General features: G+C 28.8%; 1 protein-coding gene across 1 annotated transcript in view; it reads left to right on the forward strand.

Annotated features, from left to right (window-relative positions):
* The first annotated feature begins 1,056 nt into the window (after positions 1-1,056).
* The window catches only part of dpy (fibrillin-like protein dumpy), a 235,231-nt gene continuing 210,414 nt past the window's right edge, over positions 1,057-25,873 (forward strand). The window contains exons 1-2 of the mRNA XM_070107428.1: positions 1,057-1,117; positions 7,348-7,769. The gene's annotated coding sequence lies outside the window, so the exon portion shown is untranslated. The remainder of the gene's footprint in view (positions 1,118-7,347; positions 7,770-25,873) is intronic.

Raw genomic sequence — 25,873 nt, forward strand, 5'->3', positions numbered from 1 at the left:
TAGCGACCCGCAGCGAAAATGGGAATCAAAACAAAACAGATGAACAGCGAAGCCACGTGAATTTGAGGACAACAACAAAAGCAACTGCAACAGCAATATGATGACAGCAAAAAACGCGTTGTGATCAGCGCTGAGTTTAGGCAGATGACACATGTGCGAAGTTGCTCTGAGAGAGTGAGAGCGGCTTATACACAGAGAAACATAAACGAGAGCTTAAAACTTCCAGTTGGCTCAATTCAGTCGTCATTGTGACACTGGAAAGCGCTCTTTGTTTACAACGAATTGCACTTTGAGAACGACAAGGTGAATAAACACAGCAATTCTTCTGTGCTCTCGCGAAAACACGCTAAAAAGAGTGTTGAGATTTGCGTGCAGCCAACTTGCCAGTCTTTGCTGCTGGCACTGCTGCCACCGCTGCGGCGGTTGGCGTCATTCTGCATGCGACCTTTTGTCACTCGCTCGCTCAGCTGTGGTGAGTAGCTATTTTGGCCAAACTGCAAATTGCAGAGGTGCTTCTAATGCACTCGCGAGGTGAATTTGCAAGTATTCTTGCTTCTATTTTTGCAACAACAAGACTGAGTTGCTTGCGTGTTGTGTGGTGCTGTTGGAGATTTTTCTGGTGACAGCCATGACCATGACTACGCCAACCTTTTAGCCGCTTTATATTAGTCACGTAATGACAAAATACACCTCAGTCTTTCTCCAGACTTCGAGTGTGTTACAAGTGCTTGGTTTGTGACTCGTTAGTAGTATCGTGCTCGCGTTTGTGGAACTCTTCTCCACCGCTGACTCCCACACGTCGCGCCCGTCGAGGTCGCGGACAACGTTTTTGTTGCGGTTTTGTGTTTTTCTTCTAGTGTACAGTGTTGTAGTTGTAGACTGACAACTTTGCAGTCTCCGCACCCCTCCACAGCGTCGTCTCTATCACGCGCACGCCGCACGCCGCACCAGCGCGAAAGAGTGTGTTCTTTTGACGATCGGTCCGTCCGTCGGTCGTGCATTCTGTTTGTTAGACGTTCGGTTGGTCGCTGTGAACGCTTGCATCGTCTCAGCCGATTGCAAGGGCTCCAAGTGTGAACGCAAGAGCACCATTTGGCATTACGAGTCGTGATTAATGGTGAGTTCGGACGTCTAAGCGGAGTCTTGTGCAAAATAGCGAAAGCATTTCTGCGAATTCTGATGCTAGATTTGCGTTTCATGTAATTGCGTGTGCGTATGCGAGTGCGTGTTATACAGATGTGTTTGTGCTTGCGCTTGTGTTTACTTATTATCTATGAGACACTTTAATCTGAGTGTGAAAAATGAATTTTATGCAATTAATTGCAACGAATAATTGAGATATTGTGAAATACAACAAATATTAATTATGAGAAACGTTGAAAATAATCTGAAACTAAAAAAATAACCAGTGTGATTTTTAGTTAACTTATTTAACCGAAGAATTGCCTAAATATTTATATATATTCAGTTTAAAAATTTCCTTTTAAAGTGGAAAATACAAACAAAAATTTTTCGCATGCGAGTCATATTTGCAATTTTGCCTTGCAAATACTACAGTCTTATGTGCTATAAAGTGTTTTTTTAATGAAAAATTGCATGTGATCCAATAAAATGTTTTTCTTTGAATTTTTTTTTTTTTTGTGAAAAAAAACTTTAAATAACTTCAAAAGATGGTATGCTATGAAAAGTGAACTAAGATACTAAAGTGTAAACTTTTCTTAATTTAAAATGCTAAGTGTGTTATAAGAAACTGTTAAATTAATACAAAATATGAAATAACTTGATTTAATAATATTAGTTATGCAAATAATTAATTTTTTTAGACTGCAATATTTTTTTAATTAAAATTATTTTTTGAAAATTAATTTAAATTTTTTAAAATAATCGACTCCAATATTTTGCCATGAAAGTGCTGTGAAACTATATGATAATATAATATAATAAAAAAATATGAATTAAATTGATTTAATTATATTAGTTTTGCAAATAATTAATTTTTTTAAACTTCCATTTTATTTTTTAATTAAAATTATTTCTTTTTAATTTAAACTACATTTTTTTCAATAATCTACTCAAATATTTTCCCATGAAAATGTTGTAAAATTTTTTTTTAAAGAGTATAATTCTTAAAGTTTTAAAATTTGTAAAAATCCTCTTTTTGTGCTACATTTAAAAACACTTTAGAAAATTTAAAAGATTTGACGTTTGTTTTACCTTATTTAACAGTATACTTTCATAGAAAAATTTTATAGCATAAAATAAATTCCGCACTAAATTATCATAGAAATATTTTTCAACGAAAAAGTTATGAAATTTTTTTTTAAAGTTCACTTTTTGTATGTTAAAATTTTTAAAAATATAATAGCATAAATAATAAAAAATATCCGCAAAAAGATTATTAATATTTTGGAGAAAAATATTACGAAATTTTTTAGCAATGCTGCGGCCATTATAAGTTGGTGAAATATGTTTGTCTCACGCCAACTTTCGCGTCAAAGTACAAATTTTTTCTTTTTTTTAATAAAACAAAAATCGCAGGAACCTAAAAAATATTGTTTGTGCTTCACAAAAAGTTTTCCCTTAAGAAAAACAATTTTTTTTTGTATGGTGATTTTTGCGAAAACTCCATTACATGCTTAAACTTATTGAAAAAATCATACTTTTTCTGTGTTTGAATATGAATTTTTTGAGATATAAAAAAACCTGAAACATTATGTTATTCTTAGAAAAAATGTTGCCTCGAAATATCTTTCAAAAACAAGTGCAATATAATATCTATTTCATATATGCCTAGTATGAAACAAAAGACTTAAGACACGAACTTGCTTAAATTAATTTCTAAAAATTTGGGTTTCAAACACAAAAGACTTAAGACACGAACCTGCGTAAATTGTTTTCTAAAATTCGGTTTTCAAACACAAAAGACTTAAGACACGAACTACTCAAGTTATTATCTAAAAATTTTTATTTTGTGTGTGAAGAGATTCGAAATGGTTATATAATTTGTGAATATTAAAAAGAAGACATAACTTTTTTTTCTGTATATCAATATATGTATAAAACATATATTTTTTCACCCAAATACACGTAATAATTTTTCATAGATCGAACCGATAAAAATATTTAAAATTTATTATTTTAGTAGTTTTAAGTTATACGCTGTTATCGGTATACTTTAAAAAAAAATTTTTTTTGAAAAATGGTCATCCAAAGATCTTTAAATTCTGTGTTTTTATAGAGGTGTAGCTTGTCTTAAACATGACCTTTGGCAGTTATTGTCAGATTTGCTTCCTTTTATTACTATTTTTTTTTTGCAATTAATTTTTTTTTGAACCGAAATAATCAAAATTTTGTATTTTTTATAATATAAATTTTTTAGAAAAAATTATATTAGTTAAGCAAGTGACTTGTGTGTTAATAGAAAAATGTATACGTGACTAATAATTTTCTTTGAATTTGAATAGTATACATAGAAATTATTAAATATATGTATATATGTTAGAAGAAATTTTCCAAAAAAAAAAACATTTTTATAGACTTTGCAATATATTTCATATATGAGCAATTTTATTTCCAAAATTATGGCTAAAAATGTTATAAAAACTTTTAGAGTATAAGAGGACAACTAAAAGTGCATATTTATAGTTAATACATGCATACAGGCTCTTTCCAAAAACTATAACCTGCCCAGCTGGCTAAACAAAAATATACGCCGACCAACCTCCACATACGACCACCAACAACTCAGTGTAAGTGAACAGCAATCGCGAACATAATTTTAACACAAATAAACCCCAAAGCGATGAGACAAAGTGAAGGGCACCGCCACGCCAAGCCCAATCCTTATCAGCAGCAGACGCAGAATATGCACTGCTAAGCCTACATACACGCACATACAATTAACAACTGGGTATGAGCTTGCCTGTTGCATGCCTCACACACTTCTTGCAACCTTTCGCGCGATAGTGCGTCCGCAAAAATAGCTGTGTGGATTAAAAAATTATTTTTGGTCTTCCGAACAACTGGATGTGCTGCTTTAATTTGTACGCTGCCGTTATTACATGGCAAGCGTTGGAATTTCCTTTTCTTTATTTTTTTGTTATTTTTTAACTTTTCCCTCACGCCAAAACATGCGCAGATAATGGGCTGTGTATTAATCCAGCTAAGCTAGGCGCAATCAAGTTCACAACGATTTTATATAAGCACTATCAGCACAATTGGCATGCGTTCGATGCGGTCGTCAACTGCGGCTTAGTCGCTCTAGCCTCCAGTAATCAACGCTAAGACGCTGCAGACTATGTTGCTATTCCATATGTTGGCGTCTTTTTGGTCTAGCTTCACGCCAGCCACATCCAATATCCGGTTCCATATAATAGTGGCCCTGGCATTGTGCTATATATAGCACTTAATGGGGGCGCATACATGCAAAATATGTTTCGTTCGCACATGTGCACACACTATTGACTGGCCGCGCATGCGTGCGCCATAGTAGTGTGGGGGATTATAATGCGGCATCCTTTGTGCAAGCTAAATTTACGCAAACATATTTACATAAATAGTTTTTAAATGACTTGATTCTGATTTTATGTTCTAGCTGATGTGCATTTTTTTTTTCTTTTTTATTAATTGAGTTAACTAGGCAACTATGAGTACTTCTACCTAAAATCAAAAAAAAAATACAAAAATTTCTATTTATGTCTTTAAGAAAAAAAAAACATATATACATACGTATTTACATATACTTGTATGTTTGAGCAGTGATTTGAGACTATACGTAAAAATCTTAGTACTATAAAATAAAATAAAAAATATTTTTTTTTCAATTTTAAATAATTAATTATAAAAAACATTAATATTAAAAATTAATTTTATTATACAATATAAAAATAATAATATTTAAAATTAATTTTTTTATATAATATAAAAACATATAATATTTAAAACTAAATTCAATTATTTTGGCTTATAATTTTAAATTAGTAACCATAAATATATATAGAAAAACTTTTTAATACAAAAAAGATAATATTAATAACAATTTTCTTACAATTTTCAATATATTTTTCGCTTTAAAATATATAATGTTAAATAAAAAATATTTTGAAAATTATTTTTGAAATTTTTTTTTTTAATATTATTCTTTCTTAAGCAAGTTAAAGGTGATCTTCTATTTTAATGTTTTTTCCTTTTACAAAAATCATTAGTTATTTGTGTTCATCAATTATATACATAAAAAGCTTCTTTTCATGCCCATGAGACTCCAAGTTATAATAACATCCAAATTGGTGAAAACATATTTTCAACTTTATTTAATGAAATCATCAATAGATTTATTGCCACCTCATATGGGCAAATTTGCAAACTTGAAAATTATGCTTAAGTCTCTGAAACACATTTGTATGTATATATATACATATGTATGTGTAAAGCATAAAATTACTTAATTAAAATAAGAATTGCAAGGTAACTAATGTATCTATTTATTGTTTTACTTAAAATGTCATTGTCATTCAATAAAATATTTAAAACTATTTCAAGGAGTTTAGAACTATTGTTTCAAATTTGTACAAAAATTTTAAATTAACATAAACTGGTTTTAAGTGTGCTGGAGCTGAAGTATTTCAAAAATACATAAGCAAAAACAAAAACATACGAAGAAATATGTTTTTAAAGTTAGCTGGTCTTATATATAAATAGATTTTTTAATATTTTTTTGTTTTTGTGAATTCGGCAATAACTGCAAAAAATATCATATAAATGAAAAACAAATAGTTAGAGCTTGGTCGAGCCCTTCAATAAATATTTTAACTAAGCTATATTTCCCCTTGAAGCATTTTTTTAGATACATAATAAAATAATTTGTATAATTAGTAGTTGAAAAGATATTTTATAAAAAATATTTGCAAATAAATTATTAATATTAGAATCATATTCATATCTATGATAAAATTTTTCCATTTTATTTATTACTAATTTCTGATATATTAAGGGGGGAACTTCTAGTATATAGGCATGAATTTCAAATAATTTAGTATTGTAGTGTTATAAAAGCAAGGAAATTCATATTATTATTATTAATTTCTTTTTTTCTAAGTTATTTATTAGCATAACAAATATACAGAAAAAATATTTAGAAAACTAAAAAAAGGTAAAAAGTTTCTAATCTTTAAAAACTAGCATCTGATGAAGCTATTTGGCACGCACCATACCCACAATTTCAACGCTCCTGTTGCACATTTTTTTAAAATAATAATAATTGACATTTGAGGTTATGCATAGTTCCAAACATAAAAAGATCTAAAAAGAAGATTATCTAAAAATTTTAGGCAAATTGGTTCTGTAGAACATTAAAATCACGCGTATCGTTTTGAAAAAGACAGTTTCGAGTAAATTTGTTATTTAAAGTTTCACGTAAAGCTTTTCGCAGTTTAAGGCATGAAATGATATTTGGATGCCAAGTCGGCAAAATAACGGAATATATCTCCGAAAATAATTAGAAGTTTGAAAAGTCCTCTTGTAAACATATTCTTGAAGTTTTACATTAAAATTCCAAAAAACAAAAACTATATTTATCATTTCTAGACTAGAATATCCCCTTAAACATTCTCTATGCATATATATTCTCGCATGGTGCCTACCTGAAACATAAGACCTCGAAGAATCTTTTAGGCTTAAGCTTTACACTGTTTTTCAAGTTCCTTCAATTTTTGATTATTTGATTTTAATTTAATGTTCTTTATTTTAAAATTATTTTCTTATCTTTCAAGTATATTGTGTAATAACTTTACTGTTAATTTTTTTATTACCATTAAAACTGTTTTTTTTTTTCAAAATTTCACAATTCTCAAAATTCAAGTCTTTAAATTTAAGTATTTATTAATATTTATTTTGTAAAAATTTTTTTTTTTTTTATATTTTGTAATTTTTTAAGCATTTATTTCTTCAGATTTTGTTACTTTCATATTTTTTTAAAATAATTAATTATGACTGATTTGATTTTTTGCTCACTCGAGCACGTTATTTTATAACCAACTCCGAACACGAGCTGAAAAAATTTTCACAAAAGTGTCTTCGTATTTAAAATCGATTAACTAACAATGTATAAATAAACAATTAATGTGGATAAACTTTCTTAAATTCAAATTCACAAAAAATTAAACTAATAGCAAGTAAATATCTATATAAAAATATGTTTTTTCTCTCTAAGCTCACAAAATGCATTTTTGCTTTCGCCATTTTCACTTGCTTCGCAAAAAAAATTTAACAAATGACTCATGCATCAATTTCGTTAATTAATTTGTATTTAAATTTTAATCTTTGCTTTTTGTTTTATGCTTTGCTTTACAGTTACCAATAACCGCAAATGAAATTGCGCTTAGCAACCGCTTTTAAAACAACAGCAAAAAAAAAATAAATCGCACAACAACAACAAAATAACAAGCTACAAGGCTTCGCAAAGCGCAGTGATTAATGTGAAATATTTGTGTATTAATTTCATTCACTTCAAATTAATTACAACAAAACCGAAAAGTTTTTGAAATCACGTTTGTTTATAAAAATTGTGCTAAAGAAAACTAAAAAAATAACTAATTGCAGCAAAAATCTAATTTATATCTATTTAAGCGCAAATAAAATCTATAAGAAACAACTTAATAATAAATACAGTAATAACAGTGAAGTGAACAATAACAACAAAAAAGGCAATAAGTAATAGCAAACACAAAAACTAAGGCATTTTTCGTGGAGACATGATTAACGAGAAAATTCTGGTAAATATTTGAAATAATTTTTTTCTTTATAATTTTTTGTAAATCTTAATGAGGTATGGATTTATATTTTATGCAAACTTTAAAGCAGAAAATTGTTTAGAAACTGTTTTAGAAATCTATAACCAAGCTTAAAATATGCGTATGTATGTATATACGAGTATAGAAAAGTTTCTTTAAAGGCTTCGAAAAAAAAAAACTGTTTTTGTAGAAAATTTTTGAAAAAGTTGCCATTTCTCTCACTTCTTTTTGTTAATTTTTTATATAAAGCGTTACAAAATAATGTAAGAAAAAATTGAAGAGTTGCCACCTATCCGTAAAAATACTATATTTTTATTATTCAAATAAAGCATAAATTTAAAGTTTTTAGTAATTTATAATAAGTGCATAGTTGCTACTTAATTTTTTTTTTTAGTTAAGCAATATATTATATACATATTTAGCTAAATTAAGGGTACCAAGCAGACACTATGCTAAATGTTATGTCAGGGCGTTGCTACACATTAAAAAATTTTATTTTCTAAATTAGAGTTACCATCCAATTACAACTCTGGTAAACTAAAACCTTTCAACTTTGATGAAATAAAAATTTTGTATATAATATTAAAAAAAAAATCATTTTGTATTTACATACAGTTTTTTTTTTTTTGTATTTTTCAAATATTTGCTTTATGCTTAATTTAATTTTATATTCAATTTAATTCTCAAGTTCGGCGTTTTAACCAATTATTCCTCATTCATGTTATTCTAAAAACTACCAATAAGTTTGTTTATTTATCTCGTTCCATTTTTTTCTTCCAAATATAAATAAATATTTTTCTAATAGAATAATATTGATTTTTATTCAACCTCCAATCATAACTACTTGTGACAGAGTTTTTTAGCCAGTTTTATTATATATGCTTTTGTAGTGAATAGGAAGCCACAAATACTCGGTCAGTTGACACTGTGCGCACATAAAAAGGTTGTTATTTCGTGCATACCTTACACACACACACACACGTACACGCACACCCTATCGTAAAGATTTCTGCCGATAGCTAGTCAAGTCGGTTGTGATTACTTATATTGATTTGTTTTGTAGTTTGGTGTATTTCTGGTTCGTCATTTGCTTCTATTCAAGCAGAACCGTAATGGAGGTTGATCATCAAGGTTTTTCGTCAAGCTGAACAAAGTTACTCACACACACACACACACAAACACATATAAACAAACAGAACACGCTTTGCGCATTCAACACAAAATATTTATTGTTTTTTAAGTAGACATGCGGCAAACAAATATATTTAATAAACTACATTGTATTGTGTGAATTTGTGCTGCAAAGCATTTTGCAGCCAAAGTTGAAGATGTCATGTGTAATTGAAAGCAAATTAATCGCATATAAAATATAGATATTTATTTGTACAAGTTCATTATTAATATTTTGCATGCAATTATAGCGCATTCAAGATTAGTAGGTGAGCTTAAGGCAGAGATCCGGCACATCATTCAAAATAATATTGAAATTGCTGCTGAGCGTATATAATATTATCGGCATAACATTGCTTAAGGATAGAGGTTGTCATGTATTTATATTAAATATGGCTACGATCGTTAAAAATTGCGAAATGATTCTCACATATATAGCAGGTAAAAGCTTGAAAGTGAGACGAAATTGTCTAAATTTACCGATCTAAAAATTTAATTTAAATCTTCGCATGAATAATACAGCTTCAAGTAGTTATTTTCTTCATAGAAGTTCGTGACATAAATCTTGTGTCCAATGTGGAAAAACAAAACCAATTCTTTCTTTCAGATTTAGACCGAACATTTCAGATACAGGTTCGTTTCTTAAGTCTTTTGAAACACAGAATTAATTCCCTCATAGAAGTTCGTGTCTTAAGTTTTTCATATTATTACTAAAACTCAAAATTGAATTCAAAAATGAGTTTTTGTCTTAAGTCTTTTTTTACATATTTTTTTGTTTTTTTATTTAATAGATTATTTTTATTTTTGCACTTGTTGCCTCATGAAACCATTAACCGATTGTGATTCAACAGTTAAGCATTTTTGCCTTGAAACCGTTTCAAAAAAATTGCAGTAAATCGTTTAAATCTCTGAATATGCTTTGGTACTTCAAAACCAATCATTCATCAAAATATAAATTATTTGAAATACCAAAAACTCGTTGGCATGCTAAAGCGTTAAAGTTGATAATTAAATTATAATGCCGAGCAGAAGCCAAATTCACACCTCAAATTGGCAGAAAACGACGCTCAACATACAAGTGCAGCAAGCTTTGTTATACACAAATATACATAGCTACACACACATTTAAAATTTTGCAAACAAGGGTATAAGGGGGTTTCATATTATTTATTATTTGCCATCAAGCAGACACTTATTTGTCAATCATATCAATTCATTGCAAATAAATCAATGCTGCTACCGCAAGCAAGTAGAAAACCAAACATGTTAACGACAATGCAAAAAGCAACAACAACAAGAAGTGTAATATTTGAAGCACAAAAATAAAAAGAAAAAGAACGAGTAGAACTCAACTGATGTTAGCTTTGTTTGACGCCCTCAGTTTTTATATTTATTCATACCTATTTGAGTGTTTATGTATATGTTTGACTGTTTGTATTGTTTTTTTTATGCTTTACGGCAAGCAGTCACAGATACTCAAGTGCCAGTTTAAATGATGATATCATCAAATTACTGATCATCACTGACTCTTTGGGTAGCATGTAGGAGATTGCCGTCACCAGCAGCTTTTGTGGCAAAAGTAGAAAAACAAAGCAATAAAAGAAATAAAAATTTAAATTGTATACAACAACAACTGCTTTAGTATGCATACTTGTACATACATCTACATAACTAAATATAATTAAATGATAGAGTTTACAGATGTTTGCTACAGCGCAGCAGCACCAATGCTGTCAAATAACTTCTCAATTTTTTTTCTGTAAAACAAGAACTTGCAGAAACAACAAAAACGTTTTCGGCACTTGGTTTTACAGCAATTGTCATAAATGAAAAAAAATTTAAACAAAATATATAAATAAAATTGGTAAAAAAAAACATAGTAGTAATAAGTAGTAGATTTTAAAGCAGTTGTGCTAACTGATATCTTAATAGAATTGTGAAGGCAAATTCCACCACACATTTTGTCTTGTTGTAAAAAAAAACATATAAAAAATTTAAATAAAAAATAAACAAAAAAATTATAAATAAAAAATTAAAAATTAATAAATATAAAAAAAATGAAATTAAATTTAAAAAAATTAAAAAATATAAAAAAATGAAATTAAATTTAAAAAAAATAAATATAATAAATATAAATATAAAAAATTAAAACAAAGTATATAAAAAAAAATTACTGTTACGACTTTTTGAATATAATAGTAGTAGATTTTAAAGCAGTTGTGCTAACTGATGTTTAAATACAATCGCAAACACATTTTTCATAAAAAAAATATAGATACAAAAAAAATTTATATAAAATATTAAAAAAAAATTTAAAAAATATATTAAAAAAAATACTACTACGACTTTTCGGATATAATAAAAGTACATTAACACAACTAGGATTTTACTGTAAAATTCCACAATTATGTATTTCAAACTTGTATTCTGCTTCGTTAACTTTCAAATTTTATTATTCATAGTTAATTAGTAATTGATTAATAAATCCGTTTTTTTTTATTATTGTATATTATTTTATCATTATTTTCCAACAAAAAAAGTTAAACGGGGTTTTATTGTATATAATTTATTTTAAAATATATAGATTTCGTACTTCTTTATTATAAATATAGGCCATTACTTTATTGTAAACAATTTTTAGATTTTTTTAGATATAAGAAATTTTTTTAAACTTTGATTTAAATTCTTTATTACAAAGTTACTTAAGTTTTTCTTTTGAGTATTTATAGTTTATTATTAATTTTTGTTTAAGGTTTTTGTATTAAAATTTTGCAGTATTTTTATTTTTTATTTTTATTTTTTTCTTTATGTAATCGCATATAAGATCACCGTATAATTTCAGCACGTAGGTGCTTGTTTTCAAATCAATACTCATTCAGTCATAGACATATGTATGTGGTTGTATAACTATGGCTAAATGCTAATGACTGTTACTTATTCTCTTTCTCAAGCAATCATTAGCGATTTAATGACATTTTACAGTTAGCTTACCTAGTTTTTTTATTTCAAGGGCTCAACCTTATGCGTAAACTTCTAGATCATTAAACTCCATTTATCAAGAAATAAATGTGTCTTGAGAATGACTAAAGAACGCTTAGTTTTTTGGTTGAAAAAGAGCTCTGAAAAATATAAATGCGGTAAACGTTTTTTGAAATAAATTAGTAAATTTTAATTTTAATTTTTTAAATTTATGTTCTCAAATATTGAAGTAAAAAAATAACAGCTTCACTTTCTCAAGTACATAATGCATATTATCGTTATTTTACGCAAAATTTGTAAAGGTACTTGAAATAATTTAAATAACCTGAATTAAATTTTTAACTTTTAGTAGCTTGGCCTTAATCGAAGTATCGGCTTGTCGTTTGAAGTATATACATATTTTCATATTCGGGTTTGTGCCTTAAGTCATTCATATTGAAAATTCACAGCTGAAGAAAATCGGGTTTGTGTCTTAAGTCTTTTATTCATATTAGAATATAAAATAATTTATTAAAGTTAAAAATTTATCAAAAACAAAACTTTTAAAATAAAATATCATCGGTAATATGCCCTATAAATGGTTTGAAGTTTTATATGAGCCAAAATTTGGTAGTTTTGCCCTAATTTTATCAAAACTTTAGTATTCTTCCTTTTTTCTCAAAATCCATTAGCAGCCACGAAAGAGTCAATAAACTCATGAAATTTCACGTATAAAGCAAAAATATTTTCAAACTTTCTTTATTTAAGCATTAAAAATGTCAGTCGACTTTTTGCGAAATTTGGTGGTCAGAGCAGGCCTCAGGCATATTAGCTCACGTGAAATACTTCAGCTTGAATGCCTTAATTAAGAAAATTTGTTTACCCAAAAACAGCGCTTACATAAAGAACAGAGTCTCCACAATCTACGCTGCATCAGATCAGCAAGTGATTTCTTTGGTTTTCCTTCACATGCGTCGCAACCATCTCCAGCTTTTGTATTATATAACATAAGTCACTTCCCCATTCTTGCGTTTTAATTAACCATTGAAGCACAAAATTATGCTATAATTAAATTTTATGTTGCCAATAAATTTGTGCATTTCAACAGTAATTACCAGCTTCATCTGCTGCAAAGAGCCATAATTCGCGCTTCCCTGCCTTTTAATGTTGCCTTTATAAGGCACTTCCTTTATTTTATTTATTAAATTTCTTCTCTTCGCCAACAGCGGCATTGGCGTGGAACAGTTGAAGTAAGTTTTAGCAGCCGTTGACAGCTTTTATGAGCTTGCGCTACTGCTGCGCGGCGCAGCTGCAGCTGCAGGCAGCTTTGTTTTGTTCTTTTTTCTTTGTTTGATTCTTCCCAGCGTCTCTTTCCCTTTTATATAACAAAGTTTTTATTGCCATTGGCGCAAAATTTAGCACACTTAATAAAATCATTAACTTTTATTGAAATTAGAAAATAAATAAATTTTCTTTCACTATTGAGTTGTCACTTTGACTATAAAAAAGGGTTGTCGAATCGCCTTGTTCTATGTGAACAAATATTTATTAAAATAAATAAAGCAATACTAAATTATAATACTTGAGAAGGCCTTGGTTAAACGAATTTGCTTCACTTGGTAAAAATTTAGTTTTCTTAAATAGTTAGATTTGCTTTAAACCATGCAAGTGAATTAGTACGGTATTTTTGCTAACATCAAAGGCACTTGCCGAAAACAAGTTCGTGTCTTAAATCTTTAGATTCGAAATATTATACAAAACAGATACTATTAGATTGAAATTGTCTACGAGAAAAGTAAAAAAAATAGTTTTTATCGAGAACTAAATAAATGTAAAACACAATAATATCTTTTTTAGAAAAAAAATATTTTTAATTATAAAAAATATATATCATATTTTTAAAAAACTCAAAACTGCTTGTATAAAAATTATAATTTTATATATTAACTATGTAAATACTATAATAGTAGCTCTGTACGCATGCAAAGTGTAAATTGCAGCAATAATACCCAATAATTTTTGTATACGCATTTGCGTACGTGTGTGTCAGTAGTAACACAGTAGTTTATGTAACTGAGGGGCATTGAAGTCAAGTTTAATTAATTTCATTTGTCGTTTATGTAGGCAGTTGACATCATTTGTTAATACATATTACTTATATATCATATGCATGTCATTATAAACCCAGCACAATGTGAGTTATATTTTTATATAAAGGTTTATTTATATCTTTAATAGATTTGAAATATTTGAGAGAATTTGAATTAATTGAGTCCAAGCTGGGCATTATTTTTTATCTCATCCTTTGTTTTAATTTTTTTTGAAGATTTTAAAATTAAATCGAGTTTGTGGCTTAGGTCTTTTATATAAAAATTGTTTGTGGAGCAAGGCAAGTTTGTGTCTTAAGTCTTTTATGTTAAACTTGTATATGAAGAAAAGGAATATTGTGATTAAAGCCTACCATATTATTCTAAAATATAATATAAGGAGTATTATATTTATATGAAAAAAATCGATTAAATAAATTTTGTGAAAAGTATTTTTAATAAAATAATTTCTTATTTCTTTACCTACATTAAATATCTTGAGAAAAGTCTATCGAACAACCAACAAAAATTTAAAAGGATTAAAAAAAACGACAAAATTTTCACCAAGATTTGCATTTTTTTATTTTTATTTTTTGGAAAGACGTTTGCTAAACATAAAAATTTTCTTTTTTTCTACGACTAATACCTAGTTTATGGTCTTACTTAAAACACGTATTTTTTTCATTACTTTCCTTACAAAATTTCACAAGATCTTTGTAAAATATGTAGCTTTAGAATAAAATATTTATATTTGAAAAAAAATATTGAAAATAGACCGCTTTTTGCTTGATAAAACCCATGTAACACCTTAATGCTTTCAGCGCTATCTATTGTTCAACTTAGATTTAAAAAAAAATTCTTTTCTTTATTGATAATTTAAATCAAATAGTTTTCACTTTCGTTGACGCACACCAACTTACACTTACACTAATATGATCAACCCATTTTTATATCAATTCACTCATTTGTATAGCCGTATTTGCGGTCTTTGAACGCTCATCAGTACAGGGTATTAAAAACTGTACTCAGGTCGGTTGAAAACTGCAGAGAAAAATAACGAAAAGTTTTGAAAAGTATCGCATGCTCTTTCGCTAATATAGATTACTCAGGCACTTATATTTTGAGAAAAATGTCCATTAAAATTATTACTCACTATATATATTATACTTTAAATAATTATTACGTTATATTATATAAAAATATATAGTATATTTTACTTAATTTATATATAGTGAAATATGTTCCATCGTATGTGTTGCACCCTCTAAAATCCCGCACAGTCCACCTCAGTTCAAGGCAAACCAGTTCAGATGACAGGTTGACAATTTTAAAAACGATTTTTTTGTAACTAATGTATATACAAGTCTATTCGGAAATTAAGAGAAACAGATGTTAATAGCGCAAATAAAAATACATTTACCACACACGTAGTGTTGTATATACTTTTGTATATATGTATCGGCTAACTGAGATTAACTATGCAAAGTTTTTATTCTTTAATAATTTTTGGAATTTTTACTTACTTTATTTCTTTGTTCAGCTATGATTCACAAATTTCAAAGTGGCATGCTAGAAATCAGGATAACGTGCAACTTCTTTCAAAAAAAAATGTTGGAATTAAGTAAATTATATTTATTCTACAATATAATTAATCCAAAATAAAATTATTTCTGAAAAGCAAAATTCTTATATAATTAGCAATTCATTCACAACTTTTATTCAACTTTTTGTTGCCAACCGCTGTTTGTTCGCTCTAATTCTGTCACATGCTTTGTAGGTGTATAACAACAAGGCAATATAAGGCTTTAGATAATTGCGTTAAATTAGTTAAGTTCACTTAAAAGGAAAAGGTGTTAATTGAGCGATTATATAAAGAAAAAAATATTTTTTTTTGTTGCATTTATATACGCACATGCTCTAAAATTTCTTCACTGCTGCTAGGAGTTTTCAAAGCAATAAATACTTGCATATATTTTCTGATTTAATCTAAACTAAGCCGGAACTTACTGGCAATTATTAAGTTACTTTACAAAAATGGATACCCTTTAGTAACTGGTTGTGCTGGTGGAACTATATATGTCGTAATCAACTTGTATATTACTAAAATATACATATTAAGGTGGGTTAAAAAAAAATTATATTTTCGCTTGGTACTCTAAAAATTGATTCTTAAGCACCTCTAAAAAAGCTTTTTTGAATATGAGCTCTAAATTGAAAGAGAAAGGTCCTTTGCTTTACAGTTTTTATTTATTTTGTAGATATAAAAATCAAATCTTATTTTCAACTACTCGAAATAATATCTCTTACTTTCTTAGAGATGTCTCAAAACCTACTTTTCAGAGTACCAAGCAAAAAAATATTAGTTTTTTGACCCACCCTAATACATATATTTAACTGTGAAGTATAGTTAATTAAATTCTTTTATGAATTCAAAAGGAATTTAATAAGAGCAAAGTATGCTTATACGTAGATGTGTAAAGCAACCAGGAACAGTTTCAGGGAAGTTAATACACAGCGCAATTAAAACTCTATAGATTTCATTGTCATATATTTGCACTCCGAATTTAGCCAGCTTTCTGAAATACATGATTTATTTTGAAAAAAACAAAAACTTAAAATACTAATTTTAATGAATTTTTTTTGTTTTTATTAAAAACAATTTTTTTTAATATTATTTTGAATTTATTTTGAATATTAATTAAAATTTTTTCGAAAAATATATTTATTGAAAAATCTTAAATATTTTATAAAGCTACGGATTTTGTATATTTGCTGTTTAATTCGTTAAATACCAAAGAAATAGCTTTTGTTTAAAAAAAAAATATTAAAAATAATTTTCACTGTCATCAATTACATCATCGGAATAAAATCAGCCAAACCCCACACAAAAAAAATTTCAAAAATTTTTACTTGATTTACTTCACATTTCTACTGTATGGCAATACAGAATTGCGACATGGTAGAGTCGCTTCATGAGACCGTTAAACACGCTGTGACACATTTTACCGCAATCAATGCAATTTATTCCAATTCAGAGTAAAAATTGGTTGAAAACTCACAGGCGAGAAGAAACGACAGAAAGAGCAACAAACAAAAAACACAAAAACACACTGAACTAAATGCGGTTTCGTAATAAATACAACAACAACTACAAAATGTAGTTTATATTACTGCTTTAATGCAGTTGCTAATGCAGACAAGTTGCCCTAAAAGGCAGCTGGACATTGCCAAAATTTTCTACTTGTATAACGGTACATTATTTGGGTGAGACAAGAAAATGTTTAAATAAAAAATGTAGAAATAATGTATAATGTATAATAATAATCGAAAGTTTTGTAAATATCTGGAATGCTTTCACTTTTAAGTAAATTAATAAAGTGTCCATTGAAATTTATATGAAACAAAAACAAAAAAAATTATGTAAAAGAAATTTTTTGGGTAAGTTGCAAAAAAAAATTATATATATTAAAAAATTTTTGTGAAATTTTGAAAGTGTTAAAGACTTTAAAAATTTTGTATGAAATTTTTGTATCCTGCCATATTTATAAATTTTTTATGAAATTTCTTAATTTTTTTTTCTAATATTTAATTTAAAAAAAATAGTATTTAAAAAACTTTTTATATTATCTTTGAAAAAAAATATATATTTTTTGTACAAAAGTATAGTAATTGTACAAAAAATATTTTTTTTAAATCAGCTCAGCGAAAACATTATTTTAAATAAAGGTTCTAAAATAAATTTGAAAAAAAAAGAAATTTTTGGAAAACTTTTTGGAGAAATAAGTTTTCTAAATGAACTTAAAAAGATGTTTTTGTGGTTAGACGCCGTTTTTGTAGTAAAATTGTTGATAAGAACTATACCATCTATATTATCCTGACAATATTTTTACTTTTTTTGGAGTAGCCTAATTTAAAATATTATAAAAAATACTATAAAAAGAAATATTATATCAAAAAAGTATCCAATTTCAACGAGTTTTTTTCAATTTAAGTAAAAACTTTTAACAAATCGAAACTAACCCACCTTAATGCACATATATAAGCACAAATGCATTCCCCCTAACAAAGCTGCCTAATAGCATGTTGTAATGATGGAAAATTGTAGCAAGCAACATTGCGGTTTCAGTACGTGTCGTCATTACATTTGCAAGCGCACAAACAAAAGCACAATGCTGCTGCTCTCTGGGCATGTGTCTGTGTGTGTGTGTATGTGTGTGACACTAAAGCACCGCAGGATATGCGCACACTCTTCCGGCCGGTGGCCAAAGAAATGGCACGACAATCGCCTAGAATTGCATAAGCAACGACAAACACACAGGGCCATTGCACTGCCAAGGTGTTGCAATTCATAACTTCTAAGGCGATGCGGCAATTCGCAGCGCTGCGGTGGGTATGAGGCAATTACAGGCATAAATTCAATTATCCGCACACTATAATTTGTAAAAAAATGTGCAGGCATGCAGAAACCGAAAAAAACTAGATGATAAAACAGTAGTGTTGAAAGTAGTGGTACAGAACAAAAAGAAAAAAATAAAACTAATTTCATTAACAAGCTTAGATGAACGCAACAAACGGCAGTCATTGACTAGCATTCACTTTTCTACTTTAATTCCTTTTCATTGTTTCCATTAAAGTCGGCTCAATTAAAAATGAAGACATATCACACGGCACTTATACCCGTGTATATGTATGTATGTGGCAGTGTGTGCATATAAAGTGTGGAGAGCATTTATCCTATTGGATATTGTAAAATTTTACGAGCTACTAAAAGCTTACAGAGCACCGGAAAGTCCTTTCATTCAAGCACACAATCGGCGATTGGTCGCCAGCGGAACACACAGCAGGCAGCGCCATAAAAAATTACATAAAAATCGGCATCACTTAAATGACGACACCTTCAACTCTTGTGCGTATATTTAGTTTGTTTGTTTTGTATATAGTTTTTATTGCCAACTTTCGAAAATTAATAAGAAAAAAAATTGGTTTATAAAGTTAACTTTGAGCCCACTTGTTGTCGTTTCTTCAAATCGGAGTATGTAGCTTAAGTGAGCTCAATGTGCTCACCTTATGTTAAAAAATTATGTCTAAATATACATATATGTGACAATGGCGGAGTAAAATTATGTGACGGATATTGAAATTGCCAAAGCGTGTATATTTTTCGAATACTCAGAAGATTCCTCAGGTTTTGTTGTTTTGCCAAATCAAAATACCATTCTATTTTATTTGTTAATCTATTTTATTTTGTTTTATTTGATTAACAAAAAATAAATTATTGCATTTTATGTTACTTTATTTTATTTTATTTTATTGTATATTATTTAATTTTATTTTATTATATTATATTATATTATATATCTTTTAACTTTATTATATTTAATTTTATTTTATTTTTATTTTTTGTATTTTATATCATTTTATATGACTTCATGGTATTTTATTTCATTTTTGTTTACTCTCATTTTTGTTTCTATTAATTTTGTTTGTTTTTTAACATCATTATCTTTCTTTATTTATTCTATTTCATTTTATTTTATTTTATTTCATTATTATTTTATTTTATTAATTTTTTATTTCATTTCATTTGACTATGTTATTTTATTTTTTTTTAATTTTGTTATTTTATTTTCTTGAATTTTTTTTTTATTTTTATTTATTTATTTATTTTTTTGCTTTATTTTGTTTATTTTTTTTAATCTTTAATTTTTTTTTATTTTTTTTTTTATTTGACCTCATTTTTTTATTTCATTTCATTTTATATGACTTTATGTTATTTTATTTTATTTCATTTAATTTTTTTTTTACTTTCGTTTTAGTTTCTATTAATTTTGTTTGTTTTTTAATATCATTATTTTCTTTAATTTTTATTTTGCGTGATCGGCCTCGCGTTGAGTATTTGCTCCATGTAAATTTATATATTATTAAATTTTTTATATTTAAATTCTGATTAAAATTGAACTTTCCAAGGTTATTGCAAGCTGCAAAAAAATATATCATAAAATAAATTAATAAATTTTATTACTAACTTGGATATGCAAATAGTAATACTGGACATGGTAGATTATAAGAAAATGAGCAGAAATATTCATAACTATAATTTTAATAGCCTTCGAGTGAGGAAGACATTGCTGCTTGCTGATAAGAGCCATTTATTTTATTACATCTGTGATGAAGTCAATTAAAAAGAATATATACATGTATATACAGTAAACATAGTTATAAAAAGAGATAATATTTTATTGAATATAAATTTCACCGCATTCTTGGAAGAACTGACCTTAAAATTTAATGCGTAAGCCTTCAAGAAAGGTATTTTGGTTGAAATAAAATGAAGAAAAGCAAGTTACTATAATTCTATATTTAATATTAAGTTCTCAGAAAGCATCATCAGATTTGTAAGCTTAAATTTTTTTAATTCTTTGAAAGCATAAAAAAATCTGTTTAATCTTTTTAAGCATAAAAAAATCTAAATTAGCTAGGATTTTGTTCGCTTCTTATAAATTCATATATATATAGAGAGATATTTGCAGCTCAAGAGAAACCCTTCTGTCTTATCTAAACATTTTTTTTAGATATAAGCCCGCATATATTTACTTTATATATCCGTGTCATGTGCTATCACTCAACGCTTGTTTTAACTATGAAATAAAATATATTTTTGCTTTAAAGCGCTTTACTTTAGCTCCTGGAGCTTCGGATGCAGTTAACTAGCTCTCTGTAACAAACTCGCCAAGCTGCAGAACTCTTTAACTGCTTAAGAGTAACAAAATAAAAAACAAAAACAAAACAGTTGTGAAGTAAATAAAATAGCATTGCTCCATCTATAACTACAGCTCACATACCTCTTTCAATATACACATATACATTTATTCAATATTATCACATATAGTTGGTGTGTGCGGCTCGCCAGATTTCGTACCACGCACTCGTTTGGGCGCGTACATCTTTTCAGCGCAAAAGTTGCTGGCATTATCATGATTATTACAACATATTATTTGCCAATATTACTATTATTACTTGTCCAAAGTTTGCAGCCCACTTTTGCCTACTCCTTTTGCCTGCGCTGTGCCTGACGTTCACTACCTAGAAGTTGTTTTTTAGCTCTACTTTTTACTGTAGCTGAATTTATGTGGCTGTGTGTTTGTGATTGTCGTGATGCGCCCCACAATGTGACCGCACTACATTGTTGCAAAGTACCAAAGAGATAGCAATATACGTTGGTTCGTAGAAATATGAAATGTCGTCCCTGTAGGTTACCTATTCATGTAGTAGTCTGTATGTAAATTCATAAAATATGTATTATTTTATTTGCTTCCGTTGTTTTGTACTATTTTCTTCGAAGGCTTCTGTTAAATATGAGGCGGTCACATATTAGTACTACATAATAATAATAATAGGAAAATTCTGGACTAAGCATATAATCAGATATGTGGAAAGCAGTTTTCAGAAAATATTATATATTAATAAAATTCTCTAAGCTCGAGTTTAGGGTTTTATTGTGTTTGGCTTTACAAACACAGAGCTTACTATATATACTATAGAAAATTTTTCTTCAGCTCACTTTTCATTACATTACAAACTTTTTGAAGGTCTCGTAGAAAAAAATGTTGATGACATAATTAAAATTGTTCAATTATTTTTGCTTAGCTCGAGTTAATTTTAAGATTTTTCATAAAAATGGAGTTTAACGTACAACAATTTATTTTTGGCATGCCTAACAAACCATGGCGATCTGAATAAAAAAAACAAAACAACTACCTCTTAAACTTGAGTTTATATGTCATTTTGGTGTTTAACAGTAAACGCTACTTACAAAATCAATTTTTCCGTAACTCGAGTTTAAAACATAAAAAAAATCGTCTATCAACAGCAATGGGATGAGAATATTACGAAAAAAAAATTGAACAATCTCCTTCTCGAGTTTATAGGTTGATGAATTTTAACCCTTTTCCAAGCGCACTGACTACCTTTTACTTTGTTACAATTCTGCTTATTTTTAGAAATTTTATGTGTAATTTTAAATTTTTTTCTTCATATATTTTTCACTCGCCGCCTGGGCAAATCTGATAAATTGAGTGGTTCACAAAATGTAACAGTGTTGCATGCCACACGGCGGCGACTGTTTTGCTTTCGACGCTAGCCTATAAAAACTAAAGCAAACAACAACACCAAGAATAAGTATAAATAGTAATAGCATAACCATCGGACCGCGCAAGGCTGAGAAAGAGACTGTGACTATGCGCAGAAAGTCTTTGCGAAAAATACATAACTGCGCACATACAAAAATGAGCTGCCATACAAATAGTCGTTGCTTGTTTAGTTCGTTTACTCTTAAAATTTTGTTGCTCATGCTTTCTTGGTTTTACCAAAGCTAGTTTCAGCTGCCAGAAAGGCACGCACACAATTGTTTCCGCTAAACACGCCGCCGTCAGCGCTATCGCGGCCTGCAATGCCATTTTGCAGCCGTATAAAAAATCTGTTATCACGATTTGTTGTCATATTAGTGGCAATGTTATATAGAACTGTGCATATTATTTGAAAGTATCTATAAGTAAATGCTGCTACTTTAAATCATAGCACAAATTTATTGGTGTTGAGTTAGACTTAATTGCATACTGAAATGTCTTGTTGAAGGATATTAAATAATAACTTACTTTTCATTAACCGTTATTCAAATTGTGGTAAAACAATTTACGTATTTTTTTCCAGCTGCATTTAATTATAACCATCAAATGTGTTTGACATAATATTATTATTGTAACAGCTGAGAGCCAGATGGCTAAATGGCGATGTTCGATAGTCTAAATTATTATAATTTTTTTTTTCAAATTCCAAACGTCCTGATATGAAAAGTTATATGTAGGAGTCGTGTGAGATCGCTTTTTATACCCAGAAAGTAACATCGAAAGTCTTATTAAGTATATATTGAAATGAGCCGTGTGACAAGCTGAGTCGATTATAGCATATAGCTGCCGTACAAACTTAATGATGAAAACGAAGTTTTTATATGGAAAAATGTTTTTATTTCACCTGATATATTCACGAAATTTGGCTTAGGTAATTGGCCAAGCCAATGCTACAGTCTGCAAATACGTATATAGTTCAGATTGGATCACTATAGCATATAGCTGCCTTTCCACTTGACCGATCGATTGCTTTGTTAGAGCAATAGTAAGAGCCAAGAGCCACTGGCTGCATATAAATCAAAAATTTTTCCGTCTTTATATGGTATACCAAAATGCTGAGGAGTCGGACATTGGATCTCCCATCCATAAAAAATCAATTATTGTTTAATATATTGTAGATTACAGATACTTTTAAAATATTTTTAAAAAAAATTTCAAGCCATAAATACCCGAAAATTGTACAAAAAGTGGAGTACAATTTTTGGGCATTACTCTTATCCCATTATGACTTTAATAAAAATATATCCCTATATATCATTTTACAATTTTGTTTTAATAGCCAATGTAGAGAAAGCATTCGCCAAATATTGAAAATTGCTCTCATAAAGCCACGACTAGAACCTTAGAACGAAACACAGATTTTCACTCACTTATTGTCGAGAATCATTTACACATTATAGCAATTGTAGCTCTTGGTTAAAAGATAACACAGCAAGGTGTTCAAATAACATATACTAACATGGTTAAAGTCTTTTGAATCAGCTTCAAAGCAATAAAGTATAGTTTTGCGAGAATCATTTTAGTTTTTGAGAAACTCACTGCTACTGTAATGATTTTAATAGAAGAGATTGCTCCGCAATATGATTTCATTCCAAACCAGATTGCTGGGGGACAGCTATGGGTGCGACTTCTAGAACCATCCAGGTTAACGGTTGAAGAGACATTGAAGACTTTAGATTCTACTTTAAGCGAAAAGAGAGCAGATAGCAAAAGTTTTGAGAAAAAAAATAACTTAGTTTGGAGAAAAGCTGGTATTTTCTTTGAGTAAAGTTGTTCAACACATATGAATTCGTTGACTTTCGTTAGAACAGCAATAATTTTTTCGATACAAAATAAAGTTACTTGAAGCATCCAGCCATCAAAGATGATTAAGCACTGTGAAAATCATTAGACTGTATAAAATATATACATACTTATTTAAAAATCTGCATGCTGGCTCGTTTATTATACAAAAACAAAAAAAAAATACAGCGAATTTGAAAGCTCATTAAAGTCAGCGCCTCATTTGTGCCTAACGATATAAAAACATATATCTAAGAACATCATCATGCAACTACGTCCAAATGGAAATAGAGCTCAACTTGCACAAGTACGCACACACACATACAAACGCTTACCGCTCGACAAATTCCAATTGTAAACCGTTAAGAAACGAACTTCATACTCGCGCTAGGCATTTAAATGCAACGCCAAGACACTTCACAGCTAAGTTGCATGTAAATTAGTTGCTGGCTGTTGCGGCGTCAGTATTTGCGGCATTCTACAAAATGCTCACCGACACACACACACACACATTCTTGTGATGGAGTTGTGAGGAAAATATTCTTCAGAACAAAACTGCTTTTCCGTTTGCCACAAATTGCTCGTGCATAGCATGATGCTTTTTGTCTTATGCGCTCTGGTGTTTCCTGATGTGTTGTTATGTTTTCTTATGTGATTTTTTTCACACAACATATTTCATTGCTGGCGGTGGTTTTTTTTTGTGGCTTTAGATTTTTTTTTTTTTTTTGTTATTCTTCTGCCATGACATAAAGTAGTCATACTTACATTAGTAATGGCAGCGCTATCTGAAGCAGAACACCGCGCCGCGCTTCTAATTACTTCTGGTGGCCGCCACCAGCAAACCAGCGCACTGGCGAGCGTTGGTCGGCGCGCGGTTGAGGTGTGTGATGGTCATGCCTACAAAGCGGTGTTGAATGATTTTGTACTACATTATGTTAAACATCGGTGTAATTATAATTATTTTCCTTTTGTTTCTTACACATTTCTGTTGCATAACAATGTTTGATAAATAAGTTTGCTTTGGTAACTATGCATGTGTGTGTGTGTATGTGGATGTATGTATGCGCTGAAGAATGCCTGGCCGAACACAGAGATGCAGACAGACATTCTACCCCAGAGGTGGCAATTAAAATTGCGGCAGTTTTGTGCTACTCAAGCACAAAATATACCAAAGCACTGCTTTAATAATATGAGCAAGCACACATATATATACATACCTATAATTATACATATTTATGGCATTAATTCTTTCGTTTCTGTGTATTTATATATGTTTGGGATATTTCTTATTATTATTTTTGTTTTTTTATATTTTTTCTTAAGAACCAACACGTCAACATTTTCTAAGCAAAAAAAAATACAAAAACAGAAAAAAATTCAAAAAATTCTGAATTATCATAAACAACACAAACAACAAAAAATTTTCTAATTTTTTTCAATTATTAAACTAAACTAACTTAAATGTAGTTTTAAGCTCATACACTTGTTGTGGATAGGTATTACAACAAAACCATTTAACATTCATATCAAATAAGCACATATGCATATACATACATATATAAATATATCTACGTATACAGTAAATTTAATGATGTATAGTTGGCGTTGCTGTCTTGTTTCAAATTTTTGGTAGTGTTTTTTTGTTGTTATTTTTTTTGGCTGCCAGTCAGTGTCAGTTTTATTTTTGCTCACTGCGCATCCGTTTGAGTGTAGTCAATGACCCTTTAGACTAACTGACAGATTGCAAGCTAAGTGACGGCTTAGAAAAATAAAAAGAAAACTAGAAAATATGCGCATAGCAGCAAAGTGGCAGCGCTGCCAAAAAAAAAAAACAACAATAACAATGAGTGACTTTTAAAAGATTAGTGTACAGCTAGTTTGGTATGTGGCTTACCCATGCACG

Source organism: Bactrocera oleae, chromosome 3 (assembly GCF_042242935.1).
Source record: "Bactrocera oleae isolate idBacOlea1 chromosome 3, idBacOlea1, whole genome shotgun sequence".
NCBI lineage: Eukaryota > Metazoa > Arthropoda > Insecta > Diptera > Tephritidae > Bactrocera > Bactrocera oleae.